General features: G+C 45.0%; 2 protein-coding genes across 7 annotated transcripts in view; both read right to left on the bottom strand.

Moving 5' to 3' along the window:
• TIAM2 (TIAM Rac1 associated GEF 2) overlaps positions 1-14,156 on the bottom strand; it is a 216,159-nt gene extending 202,003 nt beyond the window's left edge. The window contains exon 1 of the mRNA XM_045805394.2: positions 13,952-14,156. The gene's annotated coding sequence lies outside the window, so the exon portion shown is untranslated. The remainder of the gene's footprint in view (positions 1-13,951) is intronic.
• A 1,516-nt stretch (positions 14,157-15,672) lies between these two features.
• The window catches only part of SCAF8 (SR-related CTD associated factor 8), a 219,365-nt gene continuing 214,253 nt past the window's right edge, over positions 15,673-20,784 (bottom strand). For 4 of the 6 annotated variants that reach the window (XR_006780957.2, XR_015726150.1, XR_006780958.2 and 1 more), the window contains one exon: positions 15,673-18,990. The gene's annotated coding sequence lies outside the window, so the exon portion shown is untranslated. The remainder of the gene's footprint in view (positions 18,991-20,784) is intronic. The other 2 variants (XR_015726152.1, XR_015726153.1) reach the window with 1 other exon arrangement.

The raw sequence follows: 20,784 nt of genomic DNA, 5'->3' as shown, positions 1-20,784 counted from the left end.
GAAAGGCACTTGTGATGAGCACCCAGCGATTAAAATAAAAACTTCAAAAAAAATTTTTTAAAAGACCTGCCTGAACAAGACTTGATCAGACTTTATCTGCACCATCAGCTCTCCTGGGTCTCCAGGCTGTCTGCCCACACTGCAGATTTTGGATTAACCAGCCTCTGAGATGATGTGAGTCACTTCCTCATAATAAAACCCTTCTGATACAGCAGTATGATCAACAGTAGCCAAATCATGGAAAGAGCCCAAATGTCCATCAACTGATGAATGGATAAAGAAGATGCGGTACATGGGGCGCCTGGGTGGCTCAGTTGGTTAAGCATCTGCCTCTGGCTCAGGTCATGATCCCAGGGTCCTGGGGTCGAGTCCCTCATCAGGCTCCCCCTCTGCGGGCTGCCCCGCCTACTCATGCTCTCTGTCAAATAAATAAAACCTTAAAAAAAAAAAAAAAAGATGTGGTACATAAATACAATGGAGGATTAGTCACCAAGGAATGAAATCTTGCAATTTGCAACAACATGGATGGAGCTAGAGTATACTATGCTAAGCGAAATAAGTCAGAGAAAGACAAATACCATATTTCACTCATATCTGGAATTTAAAAAACAAAAGGTGAACATAGGGAAAGGGAAGGAAAAAAGAAGAGAGGGAAGCAAACCGTAAGAGACCCTTAACAACAGAGAACAAACTAAGGGTTGACTGAGGGAGGTGGGCCAGGGATGGGCTGGATGAGTGATGGGTATTGAGGGCACTTGCTGTGGTGAGCACTGGGTGTTGTAAGAAAGTGATGAATCACTGAATTCCACTCCTGAAACCAGTATTACATCGTATATTAACTAAAATACAAATAAAAATTTGAAAAAAAAAATTGTGAAAATCCGCAAAAAAATAAAATTCTTGCATGGCTGTATATATCCTAATATACCCTACAGAACCCTAATATACCATATCCAATACACACATATGCGTAGACACACATACATATATATTTATATTAAACTAAAAAGTTTCAAGCATTAGTTATCCTTACTACATGCAATATACTTAGATACCTTCTATTCCATATTATGCTTTGCTATTCTATCTCATGTGTCTTAATATGGGTACTAGTCAAAAAAGAAAAGTCAGAAAGCCACTGGAATAAAATTCTATCCCTAGAATTTAAAAAAAAAAAAATTTTTTTAAGAAAACAACCTGACCCACTAAACTGATGTCACTACCCGTGACCGTGTGAAAAACACTGTTTTATTCAAAAGGCTGCATACCATATAGTGTTCTGCCCCAAATGTCTTCATGTATCACAGAAATTATTCTGTATTTATGGATACTTATTTTGTAGATCTTTTCTTATAATGATAGTGAGATAAGGAAAAAGAGTGAAAATAATGGTTTCCAAAAGCCCCAAACAGAATCACTGAATACCAAAACCAAGTTTAAACTAAGTCAAAATGTACCCTAAGGTTGATTTTAGGGTTTCCATAAAGTGGATAACAAAGGGAACCAAGAGCAGTAGGCAGACATCCTCTTTGGACACCTGTAACTTATGAGATCTTTCATTCTAATTATTGAAACATTAGTACTGCTGCTCTCCCTCTCATCTATTTTCCAGCAAAGATTCCAGTCAAGAGTAGGAAATTCAATTGCAGGCTTGACCATCAGACTTACAAGAACAGGTTAAATGATATGAATTCAATTACACATACTGGCTAAATACAAAGACAGGAAGGCACATCCCTGTTACCCAATGATCCCCTCACCCTTCCCCCCATTTCCTTTCTAGTAATTTCCCCATTTCTACCTGAAATGAACTGGAAATCTTCTGTTACCATGACAGTCTCAAACTCATTTACTTCCTACCTATTTACATATCCCAAACACGGTTTCTTATGTTAAAATCACCATCAGATTCTTCCAACTTTTTAAGTAGCAGTCTACAGTGTCAAGAGCATACAGAATCAAAGCGAAAGGTACCGACACTTGGGGCCTTAGAAATGCTCTTCCACGGGATTCACAACTACATTCAGTTCTGCAGAGGGGCCCCAGGGACTTTCCCCATTCCCATCTCAGGGGCGTAATAAAGCCAAAAGGACACATGAATCCTTTTGTCCTCTGCCCCTGCTGTAACTCACACAATTCCAGTTTATCTCTTTTGTGTTTTGGAGATTCACAAAAGATGTAGTTCGGAACAAAAGATTCCTCTGATTTCAAAGGTGTGAAACACCAGTAATACTGTACAGTTCACGAACAGGAAAACAGAAACCCGGAGCAGCTGAAGGCGGTTTATGGGTCTACAATCCCATTCAGTGCCGACCAGCACTGGATCTCCAGAGCAGCAGTCCCCCAAGTGTGGCTGGGATCGAGAGAAGCAGCATCTCTTGGAAACTTTTTAGAAATGAAAATTCTCAGGCCAATCCCAGATCCTCATGAGAAAGGGTTAGGGTGGGAGGGTGCGGCCCAGCCATTTGTGTTTCACAGTTGCTCAAGGTGATTTACATGCCCTGAAGTTTGAGAGCCTCTGTTCTGGAGCAGAGCCCATTCTTGCCATTATTCTCTGCCCTCTTCCTCTTCTGATCCCACATCTCCGCCAGAAGCACACCTGAAGCAACTGCCCCCAAAATACTGAACCTAACTGCAGAGTCACCCACTGAAAAAGTGAAGACATCACGAGGAGGTATTCAAACACAAGTTACCACGCAGTCCACGAATTTTTTCCTTTCTCACAACAGGAACATCCACATCCCAAAGGGTCAAATAAAAGTATCAGAGTTTTCAGAGAATAATTCGAGAGGGCAGTTTTCACTAATATTTCAGAAATTAAAGCTCGATAGGGCAACTGGGTGGCTCAGCTGGTTAAGCGTCTGACTTTTGGTTTCGGCTCAGGTCATGATCTCGGGGTTGTAGGATCGAGTCCCACGTTGGGCTCCATGCTCAGCAGGGAATCTGCTTGAGATTCTCTCCCTCTCCCCCTCACGCCTTGTGCGCTCCCTCTCACGCGCGCACTCTCTTTCAAATAAATAAATAAATCTAAGAAAGAAAAAAAGGAAGGAAGGAAGGAAGGAAGGAAGGAAGGAAGGAAGGAAGGAAGGAAGGAAGGAATTAAACCTCGAAAGGGCTGAGCAGTGCTCTAAGACGCTTATTTTCAGGAAACCAGAATCATGGTACCCTAGACTGTCGTAACCAATAATACCTAAGAATAGCACCAAAAAGACAGCTAAAATGTTAATAAACTATGGGAAGATTATTAAACTATGAGATGGCTCCTTCCTGAAAAACCTAGTTCAGGTACCTGAAAATAAGGAGAAACACAACTATTTCTCATCCCCAGCCTGAGGTGCTTAATTCCACCAGGCCTCACAGTCTGCAAGGTTTGAGGTAGAAATCCGTCACCTACACAGGTGACTGTGCTGACCTTCTGCAAAATAAACATACAAGAGGCACTATGCAGCCTAGCTGCCCTGAGCGCATGTCAATTTCATGCTATTTTAACAAATTTCAAGAGTGCCACATGAGAAATTACCACAGGAAGCTTGAACGTCTAAATTTAAGAAACACCATAAGAATCATACTATTCAAACCCTTAATCATTTTTTCCTTTATGAAATAAAATCTTTCAAACTAGTTCCTATTAAGCACTCGGTAGGTGAACTTTCACCTTGAAAAGTAAATACAGTATATACCAAAGTGGAGAGGCTTGGGGGAGGAGTGACAACAGGGAGAAGCTTTTAGCTAATTTCCTGAATTGACTAATGTGAGTAGTATAATTGGCTTACAAAGAACATTAATATTGCCATGGCCTCTGCTCATTTATTCACTTCAGATTAATTAGGATAAAGGGATGCACCGCAATAATGAAGATCTAACAGGAAAAGCCCTCCTCATCTCTTAGCAACGTTCCCCCATGCCCTCCCCACACAAACTCCTACTGTTTGCTTACCTGCAAAAACCTACAGAATACTTGAATAGCAAAGACACAAAACGTGAAAACCAGACTTCAGACCACAATAACTAGTACAGGTGGACAGAATTTAAAGCATCAGTTGTTGCTTTTTAAAACAATTATCAAAAACAGCACAGCTATTTATAAACATAAAGCCAAGACAAAGTCATGTATCTTCTTACACAAAATAAAGGGGGTGAACATGAACTACAGGCATCCAGCTGGCTCTGTCAGGACAGCATACAACTTTTAATCTCAGGGTTGCAAGTTCAAACCCCACTTTGTGTGTAGAGATTACTTAAAAAAATAAAATCTTTTAAAAGGGGGAGGGGGTGGAATTAAACTAGATTGCTTCTAAAATTCCTTTCAGCTCAAATAATGTATATAGTATCCTCAAATCCCCTACTCACAAATTATTAGAAAAAGTCTATTTATCTTTGTGCAGATGACACAATCTGCTTTAAACAACACAATAAGCTGCAGTTGTAGGCCATCCTATGTAAAGTTGTGCATTCCTTTGGGCAATCTCTAAAGTACACAAGCTAAGATGTTATTGCCTTCACTGATTCCAAAAAGTCGTAGGTTTCACTTCCATTCCTGTAAAAAATCTAAGACATTTCCTGGTTCTTTGATGCAGTCCTTGTAACAGGTCCTCCTAATTGTTAAGTAGAGAAAAAAAACGTCCCGAGTAGACAATCCTGGGATCCAGGCCTATCTCTGCTCACCACTAACTTCTTACGATAGAGGATTAAAGCAGGTCATTTAACTTCCCTCAAACATCAAGCTTCTCTTCTGAGAAATGGGTTGAATTACAAGATTTGTAAAGGTTATTCTGTTCTAAAATGCCTAGTGTCTAGGTGGCTCAGTCATAATAATAATAAATAATAATAATAAATAATAATAATAATAATAATAATAATGCTTAACGCATCTGACTCTTGATTTCAGCTCTGGTCATAATCTCAGATGTGGGATCAAGTCCCAAATCCAGGCTGGGTGTGGAGCCTGCTTGGGATTCTCTCTCTCCCTCTCCCTTTGCTCCCACCTCTCTCCCTCCACTCTCTATAAATAAATTAATTGCTGATACATGACAACGCAAAGTAATACCACAAGGTTTGTGATTTGAGACATCTTTAATGTGTATGTGAATATAAATCCTCACATCTGTATTACTATTTTTAAAAGTTTGTCGTATCTTCTGCAGACAGAAATATAAATGTACTGAAATTATTCAAGAATTTCTAATGCATTCTATAAATGTTTAAAGATTTTCCTTTAGACAACACAAAAATTCTGAGGTGTTATTTAACATTGACAATAAAATGGGTATGTGCCCATCCATTTTCAGGACTACTCATTTACTGATCTGCTGAAAATTCCAAGCATTCGCTGCCAACTGTGTATACACCATTCAAGTTTTAGTCAATTCTCTACCTAATGAGATTTATCAAGCCATCAAAATTTAGTTTCTGTAACAGGCAGCTTTTCAGGAAATGCCATATTGCAATGACATTCTCAACACACGCCAAGGCTCCAGAGATGTCAACCATCCTTCTGGACTCAATTTCCTCACACATTTAGACTAATGGTCAAGGTGGAACTTATTATAGATTTAGTGACATCCCCCCAGTTTTTAGACAGGTGATTTTAAAATCTCAATTATATGGAAACCTGAAATAGAACTAAGCAAAATGCTGCCTGTCGGTGTTTCTTAGGAAATGATCTTTATTGCAAAGATAGAAATGCTTTTTCACTAACAGTTATTACAAAATAGATGTTCCTAAATACACTGAAATTTTCTCTACTAGTTTTTGCTATTAATATGCTTACAGTTAATATACTTAACAAATCTTTTCTTTAAAGACCAAATGTTTCTTTTAAGATTTTTATTGAGAGAGAGAGCACATGCGCACGTGGGGGGGGGGGGAATCCGAAGGAGACTCCCTGCTGAGCACGGGCCGAAGAGGGGCTTGATCTCTATCTCAGGCACCCGCCCCCCACCAAAGGTTTCTTTTTAAAAAAAATAGCGCCCATCACACCACAAATCACAGATCAGTCAGAAAAATAAGAACAACAACTGCATCTGTAGGTGGATAACCGCCAAGGCTCTTGCGCCTCTCTAGCAAATTAACTAACACGGTTAGGTCCTCCCAAACCAGACAAGCCACTGAGGACAGGCACCATGCAGGGCGCAGACACAGGAGAGGGCGTCTGAATTCCACGGGCACACCCCCACCTCCTCTCCAGGCTAAGTGTCCTACAAGGCAAATGTCACCCAAAGGGCAGAGTTTCTCAAACTACAGCCACCAGCAACACGTGATGTGCTTGATAAAATGCACCCCAGATCTCCAGAGTCACCATCTCCGGGTAAGTTCCAGGAACCTGCACGGTCCTCTGCGGTTAGAGTACTGGGTGACATGAGGAGCACTGGGTGTTACACGCAACTGGGAAGTTACTGAATATCTGAAATTAATGATGTACTGTATGTTAGCTAGTTGAATTAAAAAAAATAAAAGTAATTAAAAAAAATAGTCAACTTTACCTTCCAAACTGATAGGCAAATTCAAGTTTAAGAACTGCCATCACTGACCTCAGCGTCTCCACTTATGAGAGAAGATAACAAGACCTGACCGCTACCTAAATCCTCCTCTGGTCACCCTCACAATCCATCACATTAAGGCTCAGCAATGCCATCATTTTACATTTTCACAGTAGCTCCAGCTGGGGCCCATCGTGGCTACTCTGTTCTACACACACTCCACACGGCTACAGTGTTCATACGTAGTCTATACCCGCCCTGCGCTTCAGAAAGCCACGGTCACCACCTCCACTAGGGCACTGATCTCATCTCAGGTTCTTCCCCAGCCCTTCTTCTAGTTCAACGCGGAATTCCCCTACACCCGGTTCCAGAGGCCTTGACGTTCATATTACCCACAGCCCCCAAGACCACAGATAACTACCTCCTAGCAACGTCTACATACTCATTCTGGATTTACCAAGACCCAACATGCTGCCAGCCCTGCCCTCCTTACTAGTGTTGGGTGATGGCTACCAGTCCTCCAGCAATGTTCAAATGCCAGTGAGCGTAACAGAGAATAAATCTGCTACTTTTGAATTCTCATAACATTTTTCCTTCTGTTTTCTTGTACTCAATACTGCATGGAATCATTGAGTTTTATAGCTGAGAAGTCATTTAGTCCAATGTGATTCCCCCGGCCACCAACGTTGCAAATTAAGAAATGGAAACGTAGGGAGGAGGTCGTGTTTTGTTCAAGATCACACACCTATTTTTGGTGAAACTACCCAAAACCCAGGCTCTTAAATCTATCCAAAACCCGCAGCTCCAGTCTTTTGTTAATCGGGTATGGTGACTGCCTGAACAAATACAAGAACAATTCGACTGAACACATACGAGTATCTTTCACATAGTTCCTCCTTTGCTGCCCATCAGAACGCAGAAAAATGAAGGTACTGATAAAAGTCATATAGGTCCCAAAACATCACAAAGAGCAGATGATCACTTCTAAGTAGTCAATAAGGAATCCAACGGAGAGAGGGGAAGGACACCGGCATACATACCTCTATGTGGGCAATACCGCCATGAGGCAGAAGGACCCTAAGCTCAGACAGGGTACACCTCTCAAGAGAAAACAAGGGGGTAGGAAAGTATGAGGGAGAGCTTCAGAAGGAGGCCATGTGAGATGAGTGGGGAGGGCTACGTGCTCTCCAGATAAAACAACAAAATTCTGATGCAGGACAAAATGAAAAGAAGTGAGTCACTAGCGGGGCTGGATGTGCATCTAACGAGTGGATCCAGTCAGAGGTGTTTCTGGATTTCAAGTCTTAGGTAAAGCGAGGTTATTTGCCCCCATGACATGCAGTGCCGTTCTCAACAAGAAAGCGGGTCAGCGGACAGCTGTGAAGGGAGAGTTATTACAGAGAACTACGGTTTCACGGAGTCATTATGTTTTTCCAGAGGAAAAGCTCAAAATGGAACGGTTATATGGGAAAATATTTCAGTTTTTGATTTGGCAAACATTCATCAAGGTTTCATGTCTACATACAGTAAGTATTAATCCCAGACATCTCAAACGCCACCAATGCAAATGATAACTTAATTCATTTTAATGTATTCCAGATGCATTCTTCCTCAGTTTCTGTTCCTATGTACAAATGCCTTCTTTTGAAAGTACAAAAATATCTACTCTAAACCAGCTTCATGGTTATCCAGAGTGGTAACGGTAGATATGACTATTACCCCACCAAGTACCACCCTCGTGTGAGGCCTGAAGAGGAAAACTGATGAGAAGGACTCGATGCCTCAGCTCCTGGAAGACATTACATGAACCACTCGAACACGATTTCATTTTCTTCCTGAGAGATCTAAGGCCCTCCTACGTTCAGGGGAGTTGCCAAATGACTAAAAGGTGTATTCCAGACCAAAACCTAGATCCATTAATACCCAGTACAAGGACATTGCTACCACCCCCCACTTAGGAAAGATGGTGCAACATTTTTAGCACTTTGTTATTGATAAAGTCCATGTAAAGAGTCAACTATCTGGCAAAGGGTCACTTGACTTTATAATCATGATATCACCTTTCAAAACAATTTCAATGACCACTTCATACACTATCAACACCACTTCAGAGTGTCCACTGAATACCATGCTGAACCTGGAAGGGGTACAGAGTAAGCCCAGCGATCCCTGTGTGATGGAGAAACGGCCAACAACTAACTATCCCACGATGAATCAACGGCCGATAGAGACCACGTGCTAACAAAGTGCCTGGAAACCCGAGAGAGCCTGACACTCGGAAGGCAGGCTCGGCAGAGTCTGAACGGATGAAGGCGACGAGGAGTTCGCCAAATAGGGAAGAAGCGTCAAAGGGAATGGAGTGAAAGGAAAGGAAAACCGAAGGAGTCGGGCCTGTACTTCGCCACACCACCCCACAGCTCCGTCCTGCGAACATCCTTGTTTTACACAATTTGAGACAGCCACATGGCACATACCAGGAGCGGGGAATGCACACTTCCAGAACTCTTTCACTGTGGCAGGCAAGGTTCTAAGCACATTATGTAAATTAATTCATTAATTTCTCAATTCTCAAAACAATCTTCTATGAGGAATGCACTGCTGTCACCCTCCTTTTAGAGACGAAAAATCCTGAGGCAGAAAAACCTCTTTACTAGACAAAAACCACTTTGAAAACCGATGGTCACCAGAGGGGAAGTGGAGGGGTGGGTGGGTGAAATAGATGGAGGGCATTAAAAGTACCCTCATCGCCACGAGCTCCGAGTACCGCACAGAATTCTGGAATCACACCTGAAACTAGCAACACTGTATGTTAACCACACCAGAATTTAAAAATTTTTTAAAAACCACTTAAATTTTAAAATAACAAAATACTGCACTAAAACCCATCAGCACACTTTAAAGGCGATGGGAATGCGTACCTTTTACCAGGTTACGGGACGATTTGCAAGCTTATTCAGTATGCCGTTTCCCAAACCACTAATGACAAGAGAACCTTCAAAATTCCACTTCTGCATCTTGTTCCCAATGCAAAGGGATCAGTAATGGGAACTCCTGAAGAACTATGTCCAAGAGACACAGTCAGAAATCTAACCATGAATTTAAAAGAAACCTTGTAACCCAACACCATGAAAACACAATGAAAGCAGCAGTCCAGATTCTATTACTCCATCTACAAACCTCGTAAATGGAAACAAAGCAGACCCACTTCCAGCTGGATGGAATGCCTGGAAAGGATCGGGCTGGATCCCAGGGCGGGCGGAATCCAAGACAGGAAACGTACCACACACCCCTGGCCGGGAACCCTGTCGGGCCACCAGCCTGTATCTACCGCCCCTAGTCTGTGGGAGGGCTTCGGAATGGGAACTTCTTGTTCTTCCTTAAAATTCTGAACCCAGTCATAAAAATAAAAGCTTTCAAATTCTAGGTTGTTATTAAAATCCTTGATTCGCTTACAATTACAGACATGCCAACGGCTGACAGGATGAAAGGGGAACGTGGAAGCACACAGAGGTGGGTCCGATCTCAGCTGTGACTGCATTTCTAGATGAACTTGGGTGAGGGGGCCCCTCCCGCAAGTCCCCAACCTCCTCCTTCGGTGTTGCCGAGATCAGTGAACATCCGTAACCGGACACAATCCTCCGGCATGCCTTCCACACGCTGTCGCTCACCAAGCCCATTTCACCATCTAGTTAGGGAAACCTCCTGGTCCGTCCCCAAACCTCAAAGCCACTGCCTTTCAGCCTCGGCCCTATTACAACTGCTCCTCCTCCCTCCAGCCCAGCCTTTCTACATCCACCAGGCGCCAGTCTCCGAGGGGCGTGGTCTAATATGCAAATCTCCTCCGCCTACAAGGGGATTCGCTAAAGTGATTTGCTCCATCGCAAAGTCAACTGCCTTTCTTCTCTACTTGAAGTTCTCTCTGTCAAAGATTCAGAGTACTTAATACAATTTAGGGGCTCACTAAATACCTATTCCATATTGAAGGGCAGTGTAGACTTCAGTTCCCTCCTGATTCCACAAACGGACAGCCTCTCTTCAGAGGAATAAACGGGACCATGGGTACACAGAGCCTAGTACAGTGCCTCGTAGGCACGTCCTGCCACAGATTCTCTCCTCCTGTTACTGTTCAGTGGTCCGAAGTGTACGAAGTACTTTCACACACATGAGCTCATTCGACTCTTCTAATACTCTGAGACTTACGAGGTTACATGAAGAAACTCAGGCTACTGAGGTTTAAGGCCCCGGAATCAAGGCTAGCTTTTGGCAAGACCTAGTGATTCCAAATCCTGAGTTTTTCAATGATGCCTTGTCAGGAGTTCTGGCATTGTTTATAGAAAACCATTCCTACCCATCTCTTCCACGAAGTTTATCCAACAAAAGGTGTTATTTTATTGCACTTATGGAATACAAACACATAGGCCAAATGTCACCATAATGGATTTAAAGGACTCTGGTTTGTGCTATACCGAATAATTCGAGTAAACTCTCAACTGGCTTATTCATTCACGCCTTCATTCAGCAAATATTTATCACACGCCAATTTGACACCAGGCACTGTGTGTGCTGCTGGGAATCTTCCCTTCCCTGAGAAATTATAATTATACAAGGTTTTCCGACTGAAGCCAGCGATGAAAGGTACAGAATGCCAGTACCTGAATCACAGACTAACAAACGAAGAGCCAGAAAATCTGGGAACACATGCTATGCTCCTGCATAAGCTCTGTGACCTGAGCCAAGTCCCCGGTACTAGAGTTCCTTATCTAAAAAATCGAAAAATTGGTCCACATTATCTTTAAAGTTATTCTGTGCTATGAATTCTAGAGATTCCAGGATTCCATTCAGCAAGTCCTTAACACATTTACAAGTATTATTTTATACCACAATTTTATAAAATTTTGTAATTTTTAGGATGACATCTGTTCTGATGCAAATGGCACTTCGGTTCAATTTATTAACACATGTTAATGTAAGCAAAGCTCTTTATGGCCTTACTTTCAAGATTCTTGCACCCTTCTCTCAGCAAATCATGATTAAACGTGTAAACCTTAGCGCCTTAAAAAGTAGCTAAGGAGGCCCATTACATGTTGGCACACATCTCTGATGCCCACCTATAAATTCATACTCCCAGATTCTTCCCTATAATCAAGTAGAAGACATCTGTTTAAGAATCACCCTGAACAGCCAGACAAAAGATGGAGCGAACCGAAGCACATTCCTATATGCTGACTTACATGAGAAATCTTACCCCAAACACTTGCTTCAGAATTTTCTAGAGTCCTATAGAAGTGATCCTTTCTTTTCTCATTCCAGGAAACTTAATTGGGCTTCTGCTCTGTCAGCCTCTGGGATGGGTGCTGAGTACAGCAGTGCAGAGAGGCTGAAGCAGGGTCATCACTAGCCCACACTGTTTTTGGATGAATTACAAGAGATGCCTCATCCCAGTGAAGACAAGTGCACCAGGGGTTTGGTAAGTGGGGTGCAAACAGGATTTCTACCTCTACTTGTCCACTGGACAGGATAACCTTGAGCAGTGAACAACCTGCACAACTGTACAAGGTAGCATAGCTAGATGTGTTTTTAAAAAATCATGTTCTAGTAGGGGCACTGCCTACTATAAGAGAAGGAACTTAAATGCCTAGGGATTATGGGAAGAAAAGGCTCCTGGAGAAGGTATTTGACTGACACATGAAGGATGTGTGGGTAAACAGCAGATGGAAATTGGAATAAGAATAGTGTAAGCGGAATGTTCATTCATTCCAGATAGTGGTCCAGAAATGACAACTTGGAAGTAGTATGATGTGTCTGGCAGTGTATAGTACATGTGTGTAAGAAGGAGAGGGAGGGGAGACTCAGGGAACAGTCCCTAGACAAGACTGAAAAGGAGCCAGATTATGAAGCATCTTATATGGCATAACATGTTAAGGTGTGGAAACCTGATTCTGAGATCACTAGCGGCTTGTTTTGCCACTGAAAATAAACTCTTCCTCAATTATACTTTGCCATATATTTTTTTTTTACATTTGCTAATCACAAAAATCTCTGATATCCTAAAGCAACAAGTCTTATAAGCCAAGCGGGCAAAATCCAATGGAAAAGAAATTTACTTTTAGAGCTGCACCCATTTTGTTTGATATTTCATTTTTAGAATCTGAAAACCTTAAAGAGTATCAAGAAACATCTTTAAATGTGTATATACACAAGTTCTATTGGTTATGCTCAAATTATAAGCCCAGTAATTGACACTTTTTATTCACAGCCTAGGTCTGAAATACTTCTAGCATATGGTCTGCACCTGTAAGAAACTTGTTACACTTATTTGGAAAACTTCTAGAGACACCCAGCTTAAACTATTGGAGAGGGAACTGGAGATAGCCAGGTGCTATCCATTAAAATAATGTCAGCAACATTTGAGAAACAGGAGGTAGAATGGGTGAACAATCATAAGAGGAGAACCTCAAGACCTTCACCACGTAGAAATAAACGTCTTATCAGGACCCAAGGCTGCCTGGAAGATTTCAAGGGAAACCAGCCCGCCTTTTAACGGGGCCACGGCGGCAGAGGCGACGCAGAAAAACCTCCCCATGAATAGAATTATCTTCAGAGCGAAGCAGCCTCCTCTCTGCCCCTCTCCCCAATAAAGTTACCCCATTTTGCTATTTTAAAAATAAGGGGCAGAAGCCTGTCAATATTAAGTTTCACCGTTTCTTAATGATAAACTACCCTGTGCAATCTTACTCCATACCTTTACGGTGGCTGTCAGCAGTCAATTGTGGGAAGAAAGGACTCTTTTCTTCCTTAACTGGTTTTGGTAAATATGATCCATTTGGGACACAACGTGTGTGTCGGCTTTCCCAGAAACTTGGCACCTCGGCCCCCCTAGGAGCAGGGCCCGTCAGGGACTGTCGGCGGCGCGGGCGGGGCGGGACTTGTCTCCCCTCACCCTACCCCCAGTCCTCCCCGACACGCCGGGGCTCCCACTGCCCGCAGGGCCCCAGGACTTCGCGGGGGCCGCACGCCTCTGAAAGCTGAGCCGCCGCCCGCTGCGATCTGCTCTCCAGACCCCTGCCCGGGCTCCGCTCCCGGTCCCCACGACGGCTCGGCCCGGCGACACGCTGACACGCGAGGCCCGGGGAGTGAGCCCGGCGTGCTCGCGCCGCCCCGGGCACTTCGTGGAAGAGAGTTCTGGCGAGTGTTGCCGCCGCCGGGTCCGGCTGCGCGGGGAAAGTAGAAGCGCGCAGCGCGCTGCCGCCGTCCGCGGGGTCCTAGTCTGGCTCTGCGCTCCACGACCCCCACCCAGCTCTCTCCCGGGGAAGAGGGAGGCCGGCGCCGGGAAACAAAGCGGAGGGGAGGTGGGACGGCGGGCCGGGCGCCAGGCCCGCCCGCAGGGGAGGCGGCCGCCGAGAGCCGCGCGAGGGGAAGGGGGCCCGGGGCGCGCCCGCCGCCGGCCGCTCCGCCCGCCCGCCGCCCCTTACCTTAGCTCGAGCGCCCGGACCTGCGCGCCCGCCGCCCTGCCGGCCACACCGCTGTTTCCGCCGCGCCCCTACCGCGGGGCCCCGCGGGGACGCCGACTGCGCGGGGGGCGAGAAGTTGCTGGGCTCCCTCGATCCTCCCGGGCGGACGCGGCCACGGCCGGCCCTCGCCCTGCGCGCAGCGCCTGTGGCGGCGAGGGCGGCCTCACCTCCTCCCGGGCCGCTCGGCCCGCCTCCCTCCCCGCCCGCCGCCCAGCCCTCGTCTCCACCCCGGCCCCTCCCCAGCCCCTTCCTCCGCTCACCCCGGCGCGCGCCGATCCCCTGCCGTCCAGCCCCGACCGTCGCCTCCCGGGCTTTCTTCGGGACTTGCCGACTAACGAACACCCAGAACTCGCAAACTGAGCGGGCGCCTACCCGGAGCTAGGGGCTCTGCCTGCCTTCGAGGCTCGAGTAAGCTCCAGCTCCTTCCCCAACAGAGCTGAGTGGAGAAGACGGTTCCTCGGGTACCACCGAGAACAGTAGCAGGCAGAATCCCAAGTCTCGTTGGGCAGGCGAGAGAGAGATGGAGGTGAAGCCGGAATGGAGACCCGAGGGTGCAGGAGAATTGGGACGTTTGAGTTGGAGAAGCTGCGGGGTTTATGAAAGAAACCTGAGTGATCCCGAGGGCCGGGATGGTGGGGGGCGGGCGCTCAGGAGAGGCGGGAGTGAAGGCTGGGTTCCTCTGATCGCTGTCCTTGCCTTTGCAGAGGCTCTCCCTTGAAGAGGACTGGGAAGGGAAGGAAGATGTAGTCCAAGTGGGGTCCTCCAAGAAGCAGGCGCCGAGACAAGACAAGCCGTAGATGGATTTCTTAGGGGAAATGGCTGTGGGATTAAATGGAAAAAGGAGAGGCTTGCTTTATGCACTCCAGTGAAGGAAAGAGGGAAGCAGTCACCCTAGCTTCCCTGCCTGCAGTCTAAGGAGGATCGTCGTGAGTCCTACGTTCCCAGTTCCCCCTGCGACCCACCTGCCTCGTATCCATGTCTCTACCAGTCATTGGCTGCGAGGTGTGGCCTTGAGCACAAACCCAGAGATGAATTTCAGAGTACAAAAGCCAGGGCCTTTGGCCAAGGAAGCTCCAAGACCGCTGGGGGAAGATCCTCACAGCTGCCCACAATCTAGAGGACAAATGGAATCAACTCTCCCACACACAGCTACAAATTTTAAATAAAGCCCCAAGGGTTTGCTGGAATCAGATGGACCTGGCTCTCCACCTTCCACTGACACGGTCTCTGCTCACTGAACTGGTAACTCACCCCTTCCACCTGCAAAGGCTTTTCCTGGCCCTGTCTTTGCACCTGCACACGTGGCTCTACCTAGGAAAATGCCTCCTCAGTCCACTCACCCCTCAATACTCAGTTCAAGAATCACCTCCTCTCAGGAGCTTTTCCCACTTAGCACATGACTTGTTTCTGCCACAGACCTACCACACAGCGGTTTGGTTTTTTGGTAGTTTGTGGTTTTGTTTTTGGCATAGTTTTCCCCCACTATATTCTAAAATTTGTTTTCCCCCAATTATACAAGTAATATGTTCATTGCACAAACTTGGAAAAATACGCCCAAACCAAATGTCTCCAACTCCCCCAGTCTTCAAGGGACAGCTTTCCTTGATAGCCAATTAGAGTCTGAGCCCCCTTTCCATGTCTATCAGTCTAGGTCCAGTCAGGAGAGAGAAACCACACAGCAATTAAACAGTGAAAGTTTAATATAAAAAATATTTAACTACAACAGGATTTGGAGCAATGAGGGATTGGCAAGTAAGAAGTAAATAGAAAAAAGAAAATAGGTATAGCAGGTGAAAGAATTCAGGAGAAGCCATGACCCATAGGGCTGAGACAGAGCTCCAAAGGACAAGCTTCCTGCTCCCCCAGACTGAGACCCACACCCTGCTGGGGAGAGCATGGCCATGGCTCACTGAACGGCAGAGAAGTCACTATGGTGTCATGCCGGGGAACTTGCTGGAAATCCACCTTCTGCAATTGGCTGAGAATCTGCCTCTGAGGTTGTGAGGAACGCTGTTCACAGAGCAGTGTCTCATGGAAGCATTTCAGTGCAATATCACCCTGAGAGCAAGGTGCTAGGAGAAGCTGTTGGCTGCCCTGCACTGCAGGATCCTGGTGCCAGAGACACTGCCCAAAATGCAGAAGCCGGCCAAGCGAGGGCATGGCAGCCAGTGGGCAGAGCTCTGTTAGTCCTGCAGTATCTCCCCCACACCCTGTACTGACGCGTAACAAGCCAGCTGGCCGAGGAAATTATACAAAAGGCCCAGATCCATTTGTATGGAGAAGGCAAAAAGGATGAGTTTGGAACTGACGGGTAATGACTTGGTAACCAGCACACTATGCAACCTCAAAAAGTCCAGGCGTAGTCACTTCCTCCCCAAAATACACGGGCACATCCCAGAGGCACACTGTTATGTCTACGAATCTTGTCCCCCAGCTGGCCATTGTGTTCCTGACTACCGTGCCCTCTCTCGCATCATGTCTCAGCCTTTCCCCCCTACAGCTTTGCCCCACCTGGAGGCAGCGATGCCTCCTCCCCGAGTTCCTCGAGCACAGCTGTTGTCAGGCTCAACAAAATTTAATAGGGGAAACCGAATGGGATTACAGAAAGGAAAAGAAAAAGTTAAAACCTAATAATGGACCCCAGAATGTGAAACCATCCACAGAGCTCCCTACAGTGTGTCTCTCTCCTTAGCCAGAATCCCACATAGGGCAAACGGCATGTGCCCTCCCCCCACCAGAGTCCAGGCTGCAGCACCGTGAGGGCCTAGCGAGAGACAGACAGGCTTCTCTTCACTTTCACCTAGTCCCGCTCCATTAAATACAGAATAATCTGCAGAGATGCAGCTCTAAGATGAACATACATGTTGTTAGGAAGAGAAACTTAGTCCCCCAGTACCTAAACTCACTAATTAAGCCTCTTACGGAGCATCTACTCAGCACCGGGCACCGTCCTGGGCAGTAGGGATATAATCTGGGTAATCGTTACAGTATGAGGGAGATAGATAGTAAACAAATCATTTTACAAATAGTTCTTTTTCATATCTCTGCTAAAGATGCAAAGCATATAATAATGAGTTAACCTAGCACTAAGGAATTAGAGAGGGACCCCTGGAGAAAGCAACATTTAGCTGAGCTCTGAAGGACTGAGTTGGAACATTCCAGAAAAGGGGGATGCTGAATCTGAGGCTCTGAGGTGGGGAAGAGCCAGGCCCATCTGAAGAAAGAATTTAAGGACAGAGCAACAGGAGATGAGGCCAAAGGGGCAAATAAGAGGCAGTCATGCGTGCTCGTGTAGGCATGTTAAGAATTTTGGATTTTATCCTTCCAACAATGAGAACCCACTGGAGGGTTTTAAGCACCAGTCTAGCGAGGGGTGGAGAACAGATTGGAAAGTGCAACAGGGAAGGGTCTGGGGAGAATACATGAGACTCGTGTTCAGAGCAGAGATTGGGCCTGGAGATAGAGATTGAGAAGTAACTCGTCTGTAGAAAGAGAGCACAGCCCCAGGTTTGGCTGAAGAGCTGGTAAAGATTGCGGACAGAAGCGACAGAACTCTCTCCAGGTTGGGTGGGGTGAGCAAAGAGAGCTGAGAAGGGAGAGCCAGGGGGACGGCGGACAATCAGGAAGTTATGCTGGATCATCTTCATCATAGAGCAAGATCAGCTTCCCTGGAGAAGAACCAACGGCCCAATCAAGGCAAATCTACTCCTAAAGATAAATTCCAACTTCCACGCTTGGCAAAGAACAGCATGAAGGTTTAAAAAAGGCAGCCCCAATCTCCTCCCCACCCACTCACTTCATAGCCATCAAAACTAATCAGCCACGGTTCCCCATTCTTTTCTAAAAAGTTGAAAACAATATTAGTTGTAACCCCACTTCCTAGAAATACCCATGTTGTTATATTCTCTGGCAGAATCTTTACTTAAATTACCCAAATCTAAACTCAAAGTAAAGGAGCATCCCCAATTCATCTTTTTCTCTGCATTTTCTTTTTTTTTTTTAAGATTTTTTATTTATTTATGTGACAGAGAGACAGCCAGCGAGAGAGGGAACACAAGCTGGGGGAGTGGGAGAGGAAGAAGCCGGCTCATAGCGGAGGAGCTGATGTGGGGCTCGATCCCAGAACACCGGGATCCCGCCCTGAGCCAAAGGCAGACGCTTAACGACTGAGCCACCCAGGTGCCCCTTTTTCTCTGCATTTTCTGGCACATAGAAGGTGCCTAGCTGTGTTTACAGAATTGAATTTTGTCTCCAAACTCTCTCCAGTGCTGAGCAGTATTTCTAGTAGAAGGACACTGAGCTCACAGCTTCAACCAGCAAATCATCCCACTGGCATTCAGTGTCAACACAAGTTTTCTTAAAACACCTTCACTTTGGGAAGATTCTTTTTTTTTTTTTTCTAAGTCGTGGCTTTTGGCTCCTTTTTCTCTCTTTCCCGGCATCTGAGGAAAGACAGTCTTCCTGCCACGTAAATTCTCTGCTACAGCCCAGACCCCGCGGGCCATAGAAACGATGTCACACACACACCCAGCACCATAGAAACAGCACCGCGCACGCGCACACACACACACCCAACACCACTCAAGAATGGCCATGTTTAATACCCATCTCCACGGAGCTGAAAAGCAGTAGCACAGCCTGTTCATGGGCAAGAAAGAGGATTCCGGTCAACAGGCACTTGCACTAAGTGCGCTTCTATTCTATTCTATTCTTCACACCCTTCCCAGGAACAGGCTTCTCCTGCTCTCCCTCCCAGCAACCCCGGGATCTAGGAGAGAGCCGAAGACCACCGTGCCTCCAGTCCAGCCATCTCCCCAGCAGAGGCAGGCCACTCTGCCCTGTGTCAGGCTACTTTTGGAAAAGTCGAGAGTTCTAGAAGATAGCCTTTTCGAGGAAGGCTACATCTCTCCTTTCTGAAGATCGCTTGGTCACATAAATGGGTCTTTCCTCTGGCTGCTCGGGAACTTGCACAATTTACTTCACTGCATTTTTTCAAACTGCTGAAAGAAAGAAAGCAGTAGGCTTGATTACAATTCCAAAAATCTGTGTTTAACCCAGAACTTTAGATCCACCCTCTAGAGCCATCCATTGCCTTAAAACCATTTGCACGTGCATATGCGTGTGGCTGAGAGGTAGGCTCATGCAGTGTGTGTGCACGCCTGCACACGTGCGTGATGGATCGTCTGTCTCCTGGATTCCTTTGACCAGTTTTCCTTCCCACTACCAAGTTCATAGGATCTAACTTTTTTAAAAATCTTTTTTTTTTCTTTTTATTTAATTTTAATCCAGTGTACCTAACATACTGTTATCTTAGTTTCAGGTATACAACACAGTAATTCAACAATTCTGTACGTTACTCAGTGCTCATCATGGTAAGTGTGCTCTTAATCCCCTTCACCAATTTCACCCACCATCCTACCCACCTCCCCTCTGGTAACCATCAGTTTGTTCTCTGTAGTTAAGAGTCTGTATTTTGTGTGAGTCTCTATTATTGTTTTGTTTCTTATACTCCACATATGAGTGAAATCATATGGTATTTGTTTTTCTCTAACTTGATTCACTATTATACCCTCTAGCTCCATCCACGCTGTTGCAAATGGCAAGGTCATGTCCTTTTTCGGGGCTGAGTAATATTCCATTGTATACATATACCACATCTTCTTTATCCATTCACCAATCGATGGACACTTGGGCTGCTTTTATATCTTGGCTGTTATAAATAATGCTGCAATAAACAGGGATACATATATCTTTTTGAATTAGTGTTTTCATTTTCTTTGGGTACATACCCAGTAGTGGAATTACTGGATCATATGTTAATTCTATTTTTAATTTTGAGGAACCTCCATACTGTTTTCCACAGTGGCTGCACCAGTTTACATTCTCATGAACAATGCATAAGGATTGTTTTTCCCACATCTTCAGTAACACCTGTCATTTCTTGTGTTTTTTATTTTAGCCAATCTGACAAGTGGGAGGTGGTATCTCATTGTGGTTTTGATTTGTATTTCCCTGATGCCGAGTGATGTGGAACATCTTTTCATGTGTCTGTTGGCCATCTGGATGTCTTCTTTGGAGAAATTCTGTTCATGTCTTCTGCCCATTTTTTAATTGGATTATTTGTTTTTTGGGGTTGAGTTGTATAAATTCTTTATGTATTTTGGATACTAACCTTTTATCAGATATGACATTTATAAATATATTCTCCCATTCAGTAGGTTGCCTTTTAGTTTTTAAAAATTTTTTTAGATTTTGTTTTCTAAAATTTCTACAATGAACATGGATTACTTTTGTAAACAAGAAAGTTACAAAAAACCCTAAATATCATACTGAGCCAAGCTTAACAGCCCTTTTTATTCTTTTTTAAATTTTTTTTCTTTTTTAAATGTATTTAAATTTTAGGTAGTTAACATACAGTGCAGTATTGGTTTCTGGAGTAGAATTCAGTGATTCATCACTTACATACAACACCAGTGCTCATCATAACAAGTGCTCTCCTTAATTCCCATCCCCCATCTCGCCCATCCCCCACCCACCTCCTCCATCAACCCTCAGTTTGGTCTCTATTAATAAGAGTCTCTTATGACTTGTTTCTCCCTCTCCTTTTTTAATTTTCCCCTTTCCCACATGTTCATCTGTTTTCTTAAGTTCCACATATGAGTGAAATCATATAGGATTTGTCCTTCTCTGACTTATTTCACTTAGCATAATAAACTCTAGCTCCTTCCATGTCGTTGCAAATGGCAAGATTTCATTCTTTTTGATGGCTGAGAGATTCCATTGCATACATATAC

Source organism: Ursus americanus, chromosome 11, assembly GCF_024610735.1.
Source record: "Ursus americanus isolate L20-20 chromosome 11, mUrsAme1.1.p, whole genome shotgun sequence".
Lineage (NCBI taxonomy): Eukaryota > Metazoa > Chordata > Mammalia > Carnivora > Ursidae > Ursus > Ursus americanus.
The sequence above is the reverse complement of the archived record's forward strand: the minus strand, read 5'-3'. Positions and strand labels throughout refer to the sequence as shown.